Source organism: Canis lupus, chromosome 3 (assembly GCF_011100685.1).
Source record: "Canis lupus familiaris isolate Mischka breed German Shepherd chromosome 3, alternate assembly UU_Cfam_GSD_1.0, whole genome shotgun sequence".
Classification (NCBI taxonomy): Eukaryota; Metazoa; Chordata; class Mammalia; order Carnivora; family Canidae; genus Canis; species Canis lupus.
The window spans coordinates 3,761,378-3,779,675 of record NC_049224.1 but is presented as its reverse complement, the minus strand read 5'-3'; the positions used below and the strand labels follow the sequence as shown (position 1 = coordinate 3,779,675).

The following is an 18,298-nucleotide window of genomic DNA, read 5'->3' as shown; positions in this document are numbered from 1 at the left end:
AAGGAATTCTGAACCCATTTCAGTCACTAGCATCATACAGCACACTTCAGTGTGTCAAAAGTTTTGGAAATACATTCCAAAAAAAGGTTTTACAACCTAATTTTTTAAAGTAGTAAAATAAATGAAACTTAACCCAGGACAAACTGAACTAAGGGCAAAAGCTTATCATATTCAAGCCAAGCGACCTGTACACTCACCTCTTAATCATATACTATTAAGGCAAAACCACCATATTATTCCATTCTTTATTTTTAAACGTGTGCAGCTGGAAAACAAAGGAATAACATTAATGGGGACATTAATTTAAAAAAAAATATTCTGGGGACATCTGGATGGCTCAGCGGTTGAGTGTCTGCCTTTGGCTCAGGTCATGATCACGGATCCTGGGATCGAGTCCCGCATCGGGCTGCCTGCAGGGAGCCTGCTTCTCCCTCTGCCTGTGCCTCTGCCTCTCTCTATGTCTCCCATGAATAAATAGATAAAATATTTTAAAATTTTTTTAAAAATTAAAAAATATTCTGACATGTTTATTTTCTGGCATTCTGGAAATATTATAGAAATATTGTGCCTATTGTCTAAAATAAGATGTCTATTTTTTTTTCTTTCTTCTCGGTTTAGAATTGCAATTGGGACTCAACTTCACATAGAAAATCTCCTAGAGCCTGCCTTGCTTGCACTCTCATTTCTGGGCATCAGCTGAAAGCCATAGCTCAGAGTAAAAAGTACCTAAACCTTAATTTCAGAAATGATTCTTCCTATTCTGTGACCAGGAGCTATTTCAGGGAGGTGAACCAAGAAACTCTGGTGCATAGAATAACCACCGGCTGAGCCCCACGCCCCCCATCTCTGGGCCTTCCATACCACCAGAATAAAGATCTCCCGACATACGGAGGAGCACTATGAGGCCCGTGTCAATAGGGCACCCGCAGCTCCTCTCTGAGTCCTGCCCTGTAGGTGTGGAGCACTCGGAGTCACCAGAGAGGAGAAGAACTAACCCAGGCATCCAGCAGCAGCTTTCTCTCCTCTCAAACTCTAAGCCATTTTTATGAGAAGAAACATTCCAAAACATATATGTAACTTCTCCTTCCTATCATCCCCCTGCCTAGTCCTCAAATAAAATCCCAAATACTCCTTCTAGTTGAAACACACATCTGGAACTAACAATCTAAAAATTAATCAATCGGATCATCACTACTAATGAGAAAGGAGTCAGAGAATCCGTCAAAAGAAATCAAGATACAAGTTTGGAAAAAATACTTTTTCATTTCTGGCACTGTACTTGATTTAATTGTTCATGGTATTGCCCAAGTGCCCCATCACTATGATAATGAAAGAATGAACACTTTGCAGGTGAGAAAAATCTTAGAAGACTCAAACTTTTTAAAGGGCGTGCAAAGATGTATACTCCAAATCCAAGTCAGGAATTCCCCAAACACTAAATCAGATTTCAGATGTTTTACCTCTGTGCTATAATAACCATTCCAAGAAACGACAGCATTTCGTTTAAAATATGTTTAAATTTGGAATTGGTAAGTTTTAGTTCCTGACTCTGCTAATCACACTCAAGAGCTAAAAGTGAATGATCTAAAATTCTCGGCTATTATCTGTGCTATAGGCAGTATATCAGTTATCAATAAGAAATGGTAATCAGAAAGAAGGTCTTTAGGAAATTTTCTTTGATATTAAATAATGTAGATCATGAAATTACATTATCATTAAAACAGATAATACAAATATTTCCAAAAGAAACTATAAAAATTCTGTAACTTTGATTTATATATTAAAATACTACTTTCTGATACAAAGAACTATCCATCTATAATACTACTCTCTCAACCTATGTTGTCCATCTCTGAGTAAAAAAAACCTTCAACCTTCATCCAAAAAAAAACAAACAAACAAACAAACCTTCAACCAACTGAGATGAATTTAAAATAACATTAGCTAGTGTATAGCTAAGGTATAATTTTAAATATCAAATTATGATGTACTCTAATAATACACACTGTGAGTCAGTTATACCTTCTCATATCAATGAGAAAAGTATGACCAAGCTTTTTGAAAATTAAAAAATAAACAGAAGTAGACAGGACAGCATGTTATTTTTAAATTATCAGCCAAAACCATCAAGATATAACTTAAATTAACTAGTAACAAATTACCAGTAAGTCAAATAACTAGTTCACAACTTAATTTCTTAGTCAAATATTTCTCTTTGTCTTCGCCTCTGTGAACTGACATTATAGATTACAGCACTGAGAAAACATTTAAATGTCGGTTTTGCTAGGAGCATGTATAAAAACTATCTTTCTATAATTAAGCAACTAGCCCACTATCCCACTTTTGGGACTCACCGTGACTAACAGAGAGTTACTATGGAAATGAATTCCCTATTGTCCAAGATTGCCTCTGTGAACTGACATTATAGATTACAGCACTGAGAAAACATTTAAATGTCGGTTTTGCTAGGAGCATGTATAAAAACTATCTTTCTATAATTAAGCAACTAGCCCACTATCCCACTTTTGGGACTCACCGTGACCTTGTGGCTTCCTTATTCTTAAGGGTCACATAGCTAGCCGCCCCTATCTCTCTAGCTGTAGCTTGTCTAGATCCAGAGCAGAAGTATGGCTAGTGATGGTCCGAGCAAGGGTCAAGACTAACTTAAATCTTACATTATGTGCCATTCTCTGCTTTGCGCTTTGATCGCCACTGTTACAAGACTCCCTGAGAGGAAAAAAATATCAGTTCTATTCTCTTAAGTGGGGTCTCATGGAAGAAACCTAGAATTACACAAAAAGATGTATTACGGTCTAAACAGGGAAACAGAAACCACTGTAAGTATTCATTAAATTACATAAAGGGAATTTCATTAAGGAAATTGGTTACTCTGTTGAAGCAGAGGCTGAGAAGAAACACTGCAGAGGCTGGTGTGAACCAGAGATTTCACAACAGCGGGAAGAAATGCACCCCCAAGGCTGGAGGGACAGAAGGAGGAGTCACTGTTACTGGAACCCACAGTCTCTGGCTATTCAACACAAGGTGGAGCCTGTCCAGGGCTAGAACCACAGAGGAAATAAAGCTTTGCCAGTAACACAAACTGTGAGAGAAAGAGAGCAACAGAAATACCCTAGTTTCTCCCTCCCTTCCTCCTGGCTGCCTCCCACTAAATGCAGCCAAGCAAATGAAGCCCCCTGTGATGCAGAAATGCATGCTTAGGGAGAAAAAAGGACCTGAGGGCTAAGAGACCCAGGATCAGAGCAAAGTAAAAGGAAAGAAAGGGGGAAAGGGATCCTGTTCCCAACAAAGAAAAAAAGCAGTCCATCTAATGGGGAGTTCTTTATAACAACCCAGAAGCATAATTTCCAGAGTATTTCTGCAACTTGCCTGAGAAACACAGGGTGCTAACCAGCTTTGTTTTCGTTTTCAAGCTAGATGAAAGCTGTAAAAGTCATCACTTGCGCTGCTTTCTCAGGCACAGGGGTATTATTTAATTTTTAAAGATCCAAGATTGATAGCCAATTGCATGTTGAAAAAGCACCTCTGATTAAACATAATAACAAAGCATATTCTCTAATGAATATAATAGAAAAAGCTCCAGTGGGAAGCTTTCTTTTGGAGAAAAAAAAATGTTGATGGCCAATCATCCCACTAGGATATAATCAATTGAAGAGAAGTCTACAGTAGGGGAAGCAGCTATGTTCCTAAAGGTTCTGTAAATACAGTATGATCAACAGCTTTTGTGTAAATGCCTGTGATACCTCTGGGCTGGAGAGCAAACATGTAAGGAGCTCAACTGCGGTTGGTCAATGTACTCTACTGGCCTCTATTATTGGGCCAGCGCGTCTGGGAGAGAGGGAGTTCAGAACCAAACTTCACTCCAAAAATTATTGTGGAAAATAATGAATAATAATACGTAGGCCCAAATTCTGGTTAAATATTGAGAATTCAAGCTAAAAGTTCAGGACATACACCCCTACCGTCACATAAATAAATTAGCTTTTGACTAACAGAGAGTTACTATGGAAATGAATTCCCTATTGTCCAAGATTGCCACCACAATAAAGACACAACATAATTTATCTTCCTTTCAGTATCCAGGAGCCCCTTTTTAGATCATCATTACTAACATGGTACAATGTTACACAGAATTGTAGAGAAAAATCTAATTACTTGGGTTCTGAGTAATGATTAATGATTGACATAGTGTGGGTGTCTACTGTGTTTGAGTATGTGAGTGACTGAATATATAATATGTTCATAAACAGGCATTTCTCTGTGGCTGACAAGATCTGCCCAGGTGCAGTGAAAACAGCACTTTAGAAGGTAATTAAAAATAAAACATTGTTAAATATTGTATAATCGTTCGAAACTATTAACTGAATTTAACTGCCAGTGGTTTTATATAATTGAATATGTCCCTTAAACCAATATGGATTCTATTTAAGTCTAATTCTCAATAAATGCTTATTTTAAATTAATAAATGAGATTTGCTTACTTTACTTTTTCTCAGTAATATATTTTCTCATTAAGTTTCATTATAACTTATTCTCATTAGGCCCCCAAAATGATTTCTCTAATTCGGGCAACTCTGTTCTGTTAGGGCCCCATCCGTGTCTAATATCACTATTTATGTATAAACCACAAGACTAAGTGAAGTAGACTCACACTGATCCCTAAATAAAATTTCTCTCACGAAACAGTGTGAATGAATTTGAAAGTCTAAGAAAGCATGAAAGCAACATCTCCTAATCTTTCTCAGATAAAGACTGACCTCATGTGTTAGAGACCAGATAAATAAAGTTGAAATCCTTTTTTATAAGAATATTTGCAATAAAACCACAATTTCTGAATAATGAATGTGATAAAAATTCAAGGAGTAAAATGAGGATGGTGTAAGCAAAGTAAAATAATATTTAAAATATAAAAGCCAAGATACAAGAAAGGCCCTTTCAGAAAGAGATTACCAACTTTCCTCATTTTATATTATATATTTATATTAAAGCCTGAAGGAACCATTTTATCAAAGGATAGATACAACAAAGAAACTCATTTGTTCAATATACTTGTTAGAACTTCCACAATCTGAGTCATTTGAAAGATGAATTCATTTTACTAGTGTCACATTGATACATCCTGCCATTGTAGATATTGAAATGAAAATGTAGCACAAACAAATATATATTACAAGTAGAGAATGAGTAACAGAGTTATAAAATATAAAGGGTAGCCTCATCGAACAGGGATTGCTGATTTTACAGAACGGAAAACTAAATGTGATAAATTGCTACAGCTTATTTATTTTACCTTGCCTAAGCTAATTTAGAAAAGTAAAAATCAAAGTCACTAATTCATGCAGTAATAAGGTACAACAGTATATTCCCCCAATTCAAGTATATTGCTATATTAGGAATTATTTAAAATGACCTCATTAAAAATACTATTTTAGTTGTTCAGTGCATGAACTTAAATCATTAAATAACCCTTCAGGGGTTCAGCTGGGAAAGGAAAGGAAAACAAAACAAAACAATGAAGAGCAGACATATAGTCATTAATCTTAAGGTTTAGGACTGATACTAAGGTAGAAAAAAAGGATCATAATGATTTTAAATAAGATATATTTTCATGAAAATTATTTTACATTTTTATTTTAATGAAAGAATAGGAACAGATTAGGACTACTTACAGGAACTTTTGTACATCAAGATGCTTATTTTTCTTATTACTTTATTTTTTGACTACTTCTTTAGTTATGCTCTAAGCACTCTTCCTCTACAATCCTAGAGGTAAGTAGATGCTATTATTATTCTTATTTTAGAGATGAGGAAATTGAGGCAAAGAAATGTGGTGGTTAGCCCCCAAGTCATACAATTAGTAGTGATGCCATTAACTTTGATGACAGAAATAAGTGCTTTGCCGTCCATTGCAAACTTCTAAGAAAAAAATCAGTTAATGAATCTTGATAATCATCGCCTATATTTTCAACATCCAGGTTTTGGGCCCAGTTCATAAGCTCGAAAGGCATGGTCATCCAACAAAAACACCCCTTCACAATACTTACTGGCTCATACTCACTATGAGATATTTTAGAGCTGAATGAATTTAAGAGCATATATTTTACCTATCTCAAAATAACACACAAGTGCTATAATCATTTAGAAACAAATGAAATGATAATCTATGACTAAACAACAATATCATCCCTAAAGTAGCAAAATAGTATATTCTTCCTTCAGAATAAGGCATTCTAAACTGATCAGGAGTTTGGAAATATAAAAGGCAAGAAAGTTCCTCTTTCATTTCTCTGGATACACAAAAAAAGGCAAAAATTGAGTTAGTTGCATGAATGAACATTCTTTCAGTTACTTATGTTAAATTGACTGAAAAAATCAATTTTGTTTTCCTTTAGAAAACATTTCATACTTTCAGCCATAAGCACTTTTAAAATATGTGGGGTTTTTTAAGTTCTTTAAATGTGATTATGGTCTAAGGAAATATCAGAAGTTTGAACATTTTGTTTAGTTATCTGTTACATTTTCCAAAAAATTCTGTTTAAAAACAGAAACAAACATTAAAAACTCCAACCAAACCCATACCTGATAGACCTTAAGAATTCAGATCATGCTTATAACTTGAATAAAGCAATAAGATCTAATATAGCATCAGAATTAATATTAACTGAAACTCATTTTATAATATTTAGTAGTCTTATATATTCATATTTTAAAATAATATTAACATAACTTTAGAATATATCAACAATCTAAAAAGCCAGGAACCTCAAAGTTTTTAAATATAACAAATATTTGGTAAAATTCACCAGGGAAGCAACTTGCACCTGGAGTATTATTGGAGGGAAAGTTTTTAACCATAAATAAAATTTCCTTAAGAGATACAGGGGTATTCAAGTTATGTACTCTTTCTTGAGTAAGCTTTGGTAGTCTGTATCTTTCAAATAAATTTTTCATTTCATCTGGTTTGTTGGTTTTAGAGGCATAAACACGTATAATATTCCCTTGTTATCCTTTTTACATCTGTAGACTCTGTAGTCCTGTTGTGATATTGGCAAGTTGTATCTTTGTCTCTCTCTTTCTATTTCTCCTTTTCTTCTGAATAGAGATTTATCAGTTTCATCTATTTTATCACAGAACCAGTTTTCGGGTTCAATAATTTTTTCCTTTATTCTTGTTTTCCATTTCATTGACCTCCTTTCCATCTTTATTATTCCTTTTCTCTGCTTACTTTGAGTTTAATTTACTCTTCCTCAAGTTTCACAACGTAGAAGCTCATGAGGGAAAAGGTCACTAATTTGAGAACTTCCTTTTTTTCTTATATAGGTGCTTACTGCCATTAAATTTACATAGTAAAGGATGTTTTAGCAGCATCACATTAAATCATCAGTGTTGTGTTTTCATTCTCATTCAGTTCAAAATACTTGCTAATTTCTCTTTTGATTTCTTCTTCCATCCTTGTGGATTATTTAGGATTGGGTGCTCAGAGGAGATCATCTACAGATGTCTGAGATTCCCTATGGAGTTCTCTCCACTCCAGTACTCTGTCCTCTGAATTCTGGCTACCTTGGTCTCCCTGTTCTGTCTCAACTCACAGTATATGCTGAGTTTTGCTTGGGTTACCCCTCCTTGTGCCATAAGCTGGAAATTCTCCAATGCTTTAGATGGAGGTAGTCATAGGACTCCTCTTGCTTCTCATATCTCAGGGATTGCTGTCCTTCATTGAATCTTGAAGATTACCATTTCATATATTTTGTCTGTTTTGGGGGGATGTTTCAGGAAAAAGAGTAAATCTGGTCCCTATCACTCCACCCAACCTGGAAAAAGAGATACAATTTTGCTTTTTTATATATCACTATGAATTCAAGATTTTTATAAATTTGGTTTGTTTTAATCCATTGCAGTCATTTTTCTTCTTGATGCTCAAAGTTCACCAATCTAGACCAGTGGAAACCACTTCATGTTCGCTTTGGGTCCTTCTGAAATGTTTCTACTAGCTCCTTTAGTGGCAAATGATATTTAGCCACTAGAGTCTAGATACTAGGGGTTGAATACATATTTGCATTTGCTGAATCTGTTTCTAAAAAATAGGAGGGAGAACAAGATAGATTTTATAATATTTTATAATATTTTATACTTATAAATAGGTACACTGCAGTGAAAAGAACAAACACCTGTGTTGGAGAAGACTCAATTCTCTCACATATAACACAAGTGACTAACATTCTCAACTGTTAAATGGAGACCTCAAAAGTTCATAGTATTTCTTCCTAATACTGATCTATAGTTTCCAAACACAGTCCGGTAAACCTTACTTTATCTTCTCAACTTGGGTGGATTCAGTCTCAGCTATTTCAAGACTTTAATTTACAGTCATAGGAGCGTAAAAGGAAGACCTCCAATATTGTTTGCTATTAGCAGAATTTCTCTTAAGACTAAAGGTGTGTAGTCAGTAAATATTGCAAAGTGAATAAGAGTCTAGCTCAGGCTAAGCACATCAAAGTAAAATCAGACCGAAGGAACCATATTTAAAGGATATGAATATCCTTCCACCTGTTCCCAATCTTCTATCTTCTTCCCGAGCTGTCACAAATCCCCAATTTTCCTTTCTAAATTGCCAAAGATTTGACATTTCTTAGTTTCAGGGAGAGCCCTGCATAGTCCCTTCCAGGTCAATGATTCTTAAATGTGTAGATTCTTCTGGGTACAAGAAACTAGAGACAGATCACCTAATTCAGGCACATCTCTTCATAGACAGGAAACTAAGGCATGGAGATTTTATGTCATTTGTTGTTAGCAAACTGAGAGCCAAAGACTTAGAAAAGTAGTATGTCGGAGAGAATTTCTAAACCATATAAAATTAAAAATATTTAGACCAATAGCTCTCAACACTCTGTATCTCACACATCTCTAGTCATTTACTTATAATAACACACCATGATGATAATAAGGATGATACAACTTGCTAGCAGCATTTATATACTAATAAACATTTTGTGAATGTAAATTACATTTTGTGTAATGTCTTAGTATGAAAACTGCCAGAATGCAAATATCTTACCAAAAAAAGTTTTTATTTTCATTAAAACCTGAGTTCTACCCTTGGTTTTCAAGAGATAAAACAATTTAAACAGCTTTGCAGAAGCTATGCATGCTAAAATGAATCTAGGAAACTAAGCAATATTATACCATAAACCAGTCTTCTCATTAAAGCAAAAAACTGTGCTGAGCAACAAAGATGATCCTCAAAAGTCTGTGGACCAGCTTTGATATTAATCCAGTAGATTCAGACTACTGACAATCAAAACCACCAATTCTGGCCTATCATCTTCAGAAGAACATTCTCAGCAATTTGAGCCTTCCAAAACAGACATTTGCTATTTGCTATAGCTGCTATTTTGTCACAGAGAGTCATTCTGATCTTTTAAGTACCAGTGTACCATAATTTTTGGCCATCTCAAAATGCTCAGAGAAGCACTTACTGATCTAATAAGTCTTGTTTTGTCTTTAATGAGTACAATTTCAAGTGATCATAAAAATCCCACATATGGTCATTATAACACCAGTTGTGCACAATCTGTTCATCCGAAGGCATTTCTACTCTACACTATAAACAACATTAGATGTGACTAGAAAAACATTCATCCACCAAGATGTTCAGGCCAAGGCTATAGGAAATGAATAAAAATTATGGTTATGTATGGTCTTGGTTACACTAAGATAGTCTGACAGAGCAATAATTGAGAATAACGTGCTTTTCTTCTCCACTAGCTTTAGGCTCTGATCCTCAAAATACAATTAAAGCTGATCAGTTATCAGTCACTGAAGACACAGGACAACCACAGAACCTGTTTCAGACACACTAGACCCAAATAGTGATTTGATGTTTTTTTCTCAAAGTTTGCTCTAACTTTCCAGCAATTTAGATATTGCAAAATTTTAATATTAGTAGCCAACATTTACCTAGCATTCACTGCAATCCTGATAGTGAAGCAAGCACCTTGCATATATTATTTCAATTAATACCCTGAAGAAGAATTTCTCCACTTAGATAATTAAGGGCCAGCGCTAAGATTCAAACCGAAGCTAACAATAGAGCCCAGGCTCCAATCAACTGTGCCTTATTGCCAGAGTCCTAAGGAATTCACAATCATTTGCTCTTTTTTCTAGGAAGGAAAGAAAAAGAGTATTTCCCACTAAACTGTAAGCTTAAAGAGACCTGAAGAGACCAAACCCACAGAGACCTGGATCTCACCTGTTTTATTTCAACACTGTGCTGCTAACACAGCAGTTTCCCGATAGTAGTGAAATTAAGAAAGGGTGAGTGAGAAGGTTACTCAGCTATTACACGGGAAAGGCCAGACTCATACCTATTCTCCTAAGTACTATACGATACAGTTAAAATGTATACAGTAACAAATTTCAGATAATACACAGATAAATTTGTAGCCGCCTTTCCATGAACACATTAGGAATTAGTTCCTAATTATTTTAAAGTTCTGAAGAGAAGATGACACAGAAGTGAGAGATTCCAAAGAAACTAGCATTATCATCATTGCTAAAATATGAGATTTCATATATTCAGTATATAAGTGAACTCTCTGAACTAGGTTAATTTTTGACACAGACTCACCTTTCTTTTCATTTTACATATTCAGCTTAATCATATGCAACCCGCCATATTCACCTCCTAAAAGGCAAAGGCTCAAAGGACCTAGTGATTTGTAAGCAGTTAAAACCTCAGTCAAGGAGCAGCATCCAAGCCGCCAGAGGAGCAGGAGACCTTAGTTTCATCTGGTCCCAGAATTCACCTGGATGGCTATTAAATCATTAGGAACACCTGCGAACCCAACCGGAGTTCTAGGAAAAGAATCACCGCAACTCTACAAATAGAAAAGCACGGGATCCCTGGGTGGCACAGCGGTTTGGCGCCTGCCTTTGGCCCAGGGCGCGATCCTGGAGACCCAGGATCGAATCCCACGTCAGGCTCCTGGTGCATGGAGCCCGCTTACTCTCTCTCTCTCTCTCTCTCTCTCTCTCTCTGTGCCTATCATAAATAAATTTAAAAAAAGAAAAGCGACCCCTTTCTGCAAGGTAGGAGGTGTGCAGAAGTGAATCAAGGTGATCTGGGGACGATAAGTGGGGGAGGGGAAGGGAGGGGAAGGGAGGGGAAGGGAGGGGAAGGGAGGGGGCCTCCTAAGCTGCTACTGGACAGTACAGAGCAGCAAAGAGCAAAATCAGCCCCGAATCCTCAGCGGGACAGTGTGGTCTCAGGGTCACAGGAAGAGGGGGTGTGTGTGTAGCAGACTGCCAGGCATCTGCCATCAGCGAGCCTGGGATGGGGGGGTGGGTTCAGGTTTCAGCCCAGTGTTGCTCTAAACCACAGACCACAGCACGGGCAGGTAACCTCTCTCCACACAGGGCCCAGCAAGTGGCCGAAATGGCTCGAGAACCCCACCTCCACGAGAGGAGTACATGGGTGTAAGCCGCAGGAGTCCGGAGGATTTGGAGACCCGAGATAGGGTCAGATAGGGCCGTGTGCCTGAGACAGAAACTCTCGGTCCCAGGCCGGGTGAGCGTGAGTGTGGACAGAATCCAGGGAGAGGAGGGACTGCTTGTCCCTGAGGGCGCCCTGAGGGGGGGGGGGGTCCTGAACTTTCGGCTCTGGGGCTAGGGACTGGGAGGCCCCTATTTTCACCCTCATCCTCTAAAGTGCACAGAAAGCCTTCAGGGAACACAAGGCACCTAGAGCAACTGGGAGCAGAAGCCTTGGCCTGGCTCCCGGCAGAGGCAGTGCAGTGCTGCCCAGGGACAAAGCACCTGTGAACCACATGGTGCAGTGCAGGAGGGTGGGTGCTCAGCAAAACATCCAGCCCAGAGCAAATCGACCATCACTGGAAGGACAAACTCCAGGCCTGGGGAATACAACCTACAGAACTCATGGGGTTCTCCCCCACGGTTCTTTAGTCTTGCAATGTTAATTCTTTTCTCTTTCCTTTTTCAATCAATTTTTATTTAATCACCTTTTTAGTCTTTTTTAATTTTCATTTTTTCAGTTACAGTCTATCTTTTGCATTGTACTTAATTTTGTGTGTGTGTGTATGTATGTATATATGTATGTATGTATTTATTTATTTATAATTTTGGGGCACAGTTTCTTCTAACAGACCAAAATATACCCAGAATATAGTGTATGGCTCTATTCGCTTCACCTGTCTGACTGATCATATCTGCTTTTTTCTTTTTCTCCTTTTTGTTTTGTTAAAGTATTTTTTAATTTTCATCTTTATGCTACATTCTATCCTTTCAATATAGTTAATTTTATTTTTCTTTACAACACTAAGATGTAGTTTATTCTAACAAAACAAAATGCAATCAAGATATAGTGTATTGTTCTGTTCACCTGTTTATATTCTTTTTTTCTTTTAATTTTCATTCTTACAGTTACCTTCTATCCTTTCATTGCATTTAATTTTTTTATACATCTATAAGTTTTCTTTCGTTACAATTTTGGGATCTAGTCTTCTAACAAATGGACCAAAACACACACAGGATCCAGTATATTGCTCTATTCTCTTCACCTGTCTGATTATATTCTCTCTTTTTATCAAATTTTTTTGTCTGTTCCTGGTCTCTTCTGATTTCTTTAGTGTATATTTCTCTGAAGTCATTGTTGCTATTTTAGTATTTTGTTCTCTCATTTATCTATTCTTTTCTGAATGGAACAACAAGATGGAAAACTCACCTCAAAGAAGAGAACAAGAGGTAGTATTGATTGCCAGGGACCTAATCAGTATGGACATAAGTAAGATGTCAGAACTAGAGTTCAAATAATGATTATAAAGATACCAGCTGGGCTTGAAAAAAAGCATGGAAGACACCAGAGAACCCCTTCCTGGAGAAATCAAAGAACTAAAATCTAATCAATTTGAAATCGAAAAGGCTATTAATGAAATGCAGCCAAAAATGAGACTCTAATTGCTAGGATAAGTGAGGCAGAAGAGAGAATTAGTGATACAGAAGAAAAAATGATGGAGAATAAAGAAACTGAAAAAAAGAGATAAACAACAACTAGATTATGAGGGAAGAATTTGAGAGATAAGTGATATCATAAAGCAAAACAACATTAGAATAATTGGGATCCAAAAAGAAAAGGAAAGGAAGGGGGGTGCAGGAGAGAAGGTATGGAAACAGGCATTCAAGTACAGGAGACACAGAGAACCCTCCCTCAAAATCAATAAAAATAGGTCAACACCCCAACATATAATAGTGAAACTTGCAAATCTAAGGTACAAAGAGAAAATCCTGAAAGCAGCTCATGACCAGAGATCCATAACCTCCAAGGGTAGAAACAATAGACTGGCAGCAGACCTCTCCACAGAGACCTGGCAGGACAGAAAGGACTGGCATGATATATTCAGGGCACTAAATGAGAAAAACATGCAGCCAAGAATACTTTATCCAGATAGGATGTCATTAAAATAAAAGGAGAGATAAAAAGCTTCCAGATCAAACAGAAATTAAAAGAATTTGTGATCACCAAACCAGCCGTACAAGAAATATTAAAAGGGATCCTTTAAGTGAAGACAGAGCCCAAAAGTAACATACACCTGAAAGGAACAGAGACAATATACAGAAACAGTGATTTTATAGGTAATAAAAGGCACTAAATTCAGACCTTTCAATGGTTACTTTGAATGAAAATGGGCCAGAAGCCCCAATCAAAAGACACAGAGTATTAGATTAGATAAGAAAGCAAGACCCATTGATATGCTGTCTGCAAGAGACTCATTTCAGACCCAAAGACACCTCCAGTTTTAAAGTGAGGGGGTGGAAAACCATTTCTCATGATAATGAACATCAAAAGAAAGCTGGGGTGGCAATCCTATATCAGATAAATTAGATTTTAAACCAAAGACTGTAATAAGGGATGAGGAAGGACACTCTATCATAATTAAAGAGTCTATCCAACCAGACGATCTACCAATTGTAAATATTTATGCCCCTAACATGGGAGTAGCCAATTATACAATTAATTGTATAATTAATTGTAAGCCAATTAATAACAAAAATAAAGAAACACATTGATAATAACACAATCATAGTAGGGGACTTAAACACCCCACTCGCTGCAATGGACAGATCATCTAAGGAGAAGATCAACAAGGAAACAAGGGCTTTGAATGACACACTGGACCAGATGGATTTCATGGATATATTCAGAATATTCCACCCTAAAGCAATAGAATGCACATTCTTCTCCAGTGAACATGGAACATTCTCCAGAATAGATCACTTACTGGGTCACAAATCAGGTCTCAACCAGTACCAAATGACTGGGATCATTCCCTGCCTATTTTCAGACCACATATTTTGAAACTGGAACTCAGTCACATGAAGAAACTTAGAAAGAACTCAAATTTTAAAATTCATGGAAACAAATGAAAATGAAAAATACAACTGTTCAAAACCTTTGGGATGCAGCAAAGGCAGTCCTAAGAGATAAGTATATAACAATATAAGCCTTTTTCAAGAAACAAGAAAGGTCTCAAATACACAGCCTAATCTTACACCTAAAGGAGCTGGAGAAAAAACAGCAAATAAAGCCTAAACCCCGCAGGAGAAGAGAAATACTAAAGATTAGAGCAGAAATCCATGAAATAGAAAGCAAAAATATGTAGAAAAGATCAATGAAACTACGAGCTGGTTAAGAATTTATAAAATTGATAAATCACTGGCCAGACTTATCAAAAAGAAAATAGAAAGGACCCAAATAAATAAAATTATGAATGAAGGGGGAGAGATCACAACCAACACCAAAGAAATACAAACAAGTATAAGAACATATTATGAGCAACTATTATACCGACAAAGAAGGCAACCTGGAAGAAATGGATGTATTCCTAGAGACATATAAAACTACCAAAACTGAAAGAGGAGAGATAGGAAAACTGAACAGACCCATAACCAACAAGGAAATGGAAGTAGTCACCAAAAATCTCCCAACAAATAAGAGTCCAGGGCTGGATGGCTTCCCAGGGGAATTCTACCAAACATTTAAAAAAGAACTAATACCTATTCTTCTGAAGCCATTTCAAAAAATACAAATGGAAGGAAAACTTCCAAACTCTTTCTACGAGGCCAGCATTACCTTGATCCCAAAACCAGACAAAGAGTCCCTAAAAAAGGAGAATTGCAGACGCTTATCTCTGATGAACATGGATGCCAAAATTCTCACCAAAATACTAGCAAATAGGATCAAACAGTACATTTAATGGATTATTCACCATGACAAAGTGGGATTTATTCCTGAGCTGCAAGGGTGGTTCAGCATCCATAAATCCATCAGTGTGATTCACCACATTAATAAAAGAAAGGACAAGAACCATATGATCCTCTCAATAGATGCAGAAAAAGCATTTGAAAAAGTACAGCATCCTTTCTTGATTAAAATTCTTCACAATGTAGGATTAGAGGGAACATACCTACGTATCATAAAATCCACAAAAACAAAGCCCACAAAGAATATCATTCTCAGTTTTTCCCCTAAGCTCAGGAACATGGGAGGGATGTTCAGTCTTACCAATGATGTTCAACATAGCATTAGAAGTCCTAGCCTCAATAAACAGACAACAAAAAGAAATAAAAGGCATCTGAATTGGCAGAGAAGAAATTAAACTCTCATTCTTTGCAGATGACATGATACTCTATATGAAAAAACCCAAAAGACTCCACCCCAAAATTGCCAGAACTCATACAGGAATTCAGCAAAGTGGCAGGATATAAAATCAATGCACAGAAATTAGTTTCATTTCTATACAATAACAATGAGATGGGAGAAAGAGAAATTAAGGACTTGATCCCATTTACAATGGTACCCAAAATCATAAGATACCTAGGAATAAACCTAAACAAAGAGGCAAAGGATCTGTATTCAGAAAACTACAGAACACTCATGAAATAAATTGAGGAAGACATAAAGAGAGGGAAAAACGTTCCATATTCATGGATTGGAAGAACAAATATTGTTAAAATATGCTACCTAGAGCGATCTATACATTCAATGCAATCCCTATCAAAATACTATCAACTTATTTCACAGAGTTGGAAATAATCCTAAAATTTGTATTGAACCAGAAAAGATTCCCAATAGCCTAAAGGAATGTTGAAAAAGAAAACCAAAACTGGTGGCATCAGATTTCTGGACTTCAAGCTGTATTACAAAGCTGTGGTCATCAAGACAGAGTGGTACTGGCACAAAAACACATAGATCAGTGGAACAGAATAGAGAACCCAGAAATGGGCCCTCAACTCTACGGTCATCTAATCTTAGAGAAAGCAGGAAGAATGACTATTTAATGGCAAAAAGACAGTCTCTTTAACAAAGAGGAAATTAGACAGCCACGTGCAGAAGAATGAAACTGGACCATTCTCTTACATCAGACACAAAAATAGAATCAAAATTGATTAAAGACCTAAATGTGAGACAAGAATCCATCAAAATCCAACCTTTCTGACCTCAGCCACAGCAACTTCTTATTAGATATGTCTCCAAAGGCAAGTGAAACAAAGGCAAAAATGAACTACTGAGACTTCATCAAGATAAAAAGCTTTTGCACAGCAAAAGAAACAGTCAACAAAACCAAAAAACAATTGACAGAATGGGAGAAGATATTTGCAAATGACATTTCAGATAAAGGGCTAGTATCCAAGATCTATAAAGAACTAGTATCCAAAATCTATAAACTCAACACCCAGAGAACAAGTAATCTAATTAAGAAATGGGCCGAAGACATGGACAGACATTTCTTCAAAGACGACTTACAAATGACCAACAGACACATGAAAAAATGTTATCACTTGGCACCAGGGAAATACAAATCAAAACCACAATGAGACACCACCTCATACCAGTCCGAACGGCTGAAATTAACAAGACAGGAAACGATAGATGTTGACGAGGATGCAGAGAAAGAGGAACCTTCTTGCAGGGACTATAAGCTGGTATAGCAACTCTGGAAAACAGTATGGAAGCTCCTCAAAAAGCTGAAAATAGAGCTACCCTATGACCCAACAATTGCACGACTGGGTATTTACCCCAAAGATACAAATGTAGTGATCTGAGGAGGCACCTGCACCCCAATGTTTATAGCAGCAATATCCACAATAGTCAAATTATGGAAAGAGCCCAGATGTTCACTGACAGGTGAATGGATAAAGAAGATGTGGTATATACACAATGGAATACCACTCAGCCATCAAAAAAATGAAATCTTGCCATTTGCAATGATGTAGATGGAACTAGAGGGTATTATGCTAAGTGAAAATAGTCAATCAGAGAAAGATAATTATCATATGATCTCACTTATATGTGGAATTTAAGAAACAAAATAGAGGATCATAGGGGAAGAGAGGAAAAAACAAAACGAGATGAAATCAGAGAGGGAGACAAACCATAAGAGACTCTTAATCACAGGGAACAAACTGAGGGTCTCTGGAGGGATGGGGGATGGGAAGATGGGGTAACTGGGTGGCAGGCATTAAGGAGGGCACGTGATGTAATGAGGAATGAGTGTTATTTAACACTAATGAATCATGACCTCCACCTCTGAACCCAATAATACATTATATGTTAATTAACTGAATTTAAAATAAAATAAACAAAACCTCAATCAAAATATATTCTAAATGTAATAAATTAATGCTTAAACAATTTTTGTCATACAGATCATTTTTAATGCATATATTTCATAGTCATTAGCAATGAAAAAACAAAAAAAAGTAAGTTTCTTATTTAAATGAAATCCCATTTAAGAAAAGCTAAGTTTGGTATTGTTGCTTTAAACTGATTTTAACTATCAAACCATAATACACATCTGTTAACAGTCTGACTGCTCCTCAATCAAGTACATTTAACAATGCTAGGGCACTGATATGAATGACAGGAACACTAAGGAAGGGGCGCCTGGGTGGCTCAGTCGGTTAAGCATCTGCCCTCAGCTCAGGTCAAGATCTCCTGGAATGGAGCCAGGCCGGAGACAGGCCTCCTGCTCAGCAAGGAGTCTGTTTCTCCCTCTCCCTCACCCTCTGCCACTCCCGGGACTCAGGCTCCTGGTCTCTCTCTAATAAAATGAAAAAAAAAGAAAGAAAAGAAAGAAAAAGAAAAGAAAAGAAAAAGAAAAGAAAGAAAAGAAAAAGAAAAGAAAGAAAAGGAAAAGGAAAAGGAAAAGAAAAAAAAAGAAAAGAAAAAAAGAAAGAAAAGCAAAAAGAAAAGAAAAGAAAGAAA

General features: G+C 36.6%; 1 protein-coding gene across 1 annotated transcript in view; it reads right to left on the bottom strand.

Annotated features, from left to right (window-relative positions):
• The window catches only part of FBXL17 (F-box and leucine rich repeat protein 17), a 496,926-nt gene that overhangs the window by 317,746 nt on the left and 160,882 nt on the right, over positions 1-18,298 (bottom strand). The window lies entirely within an intron of this gene.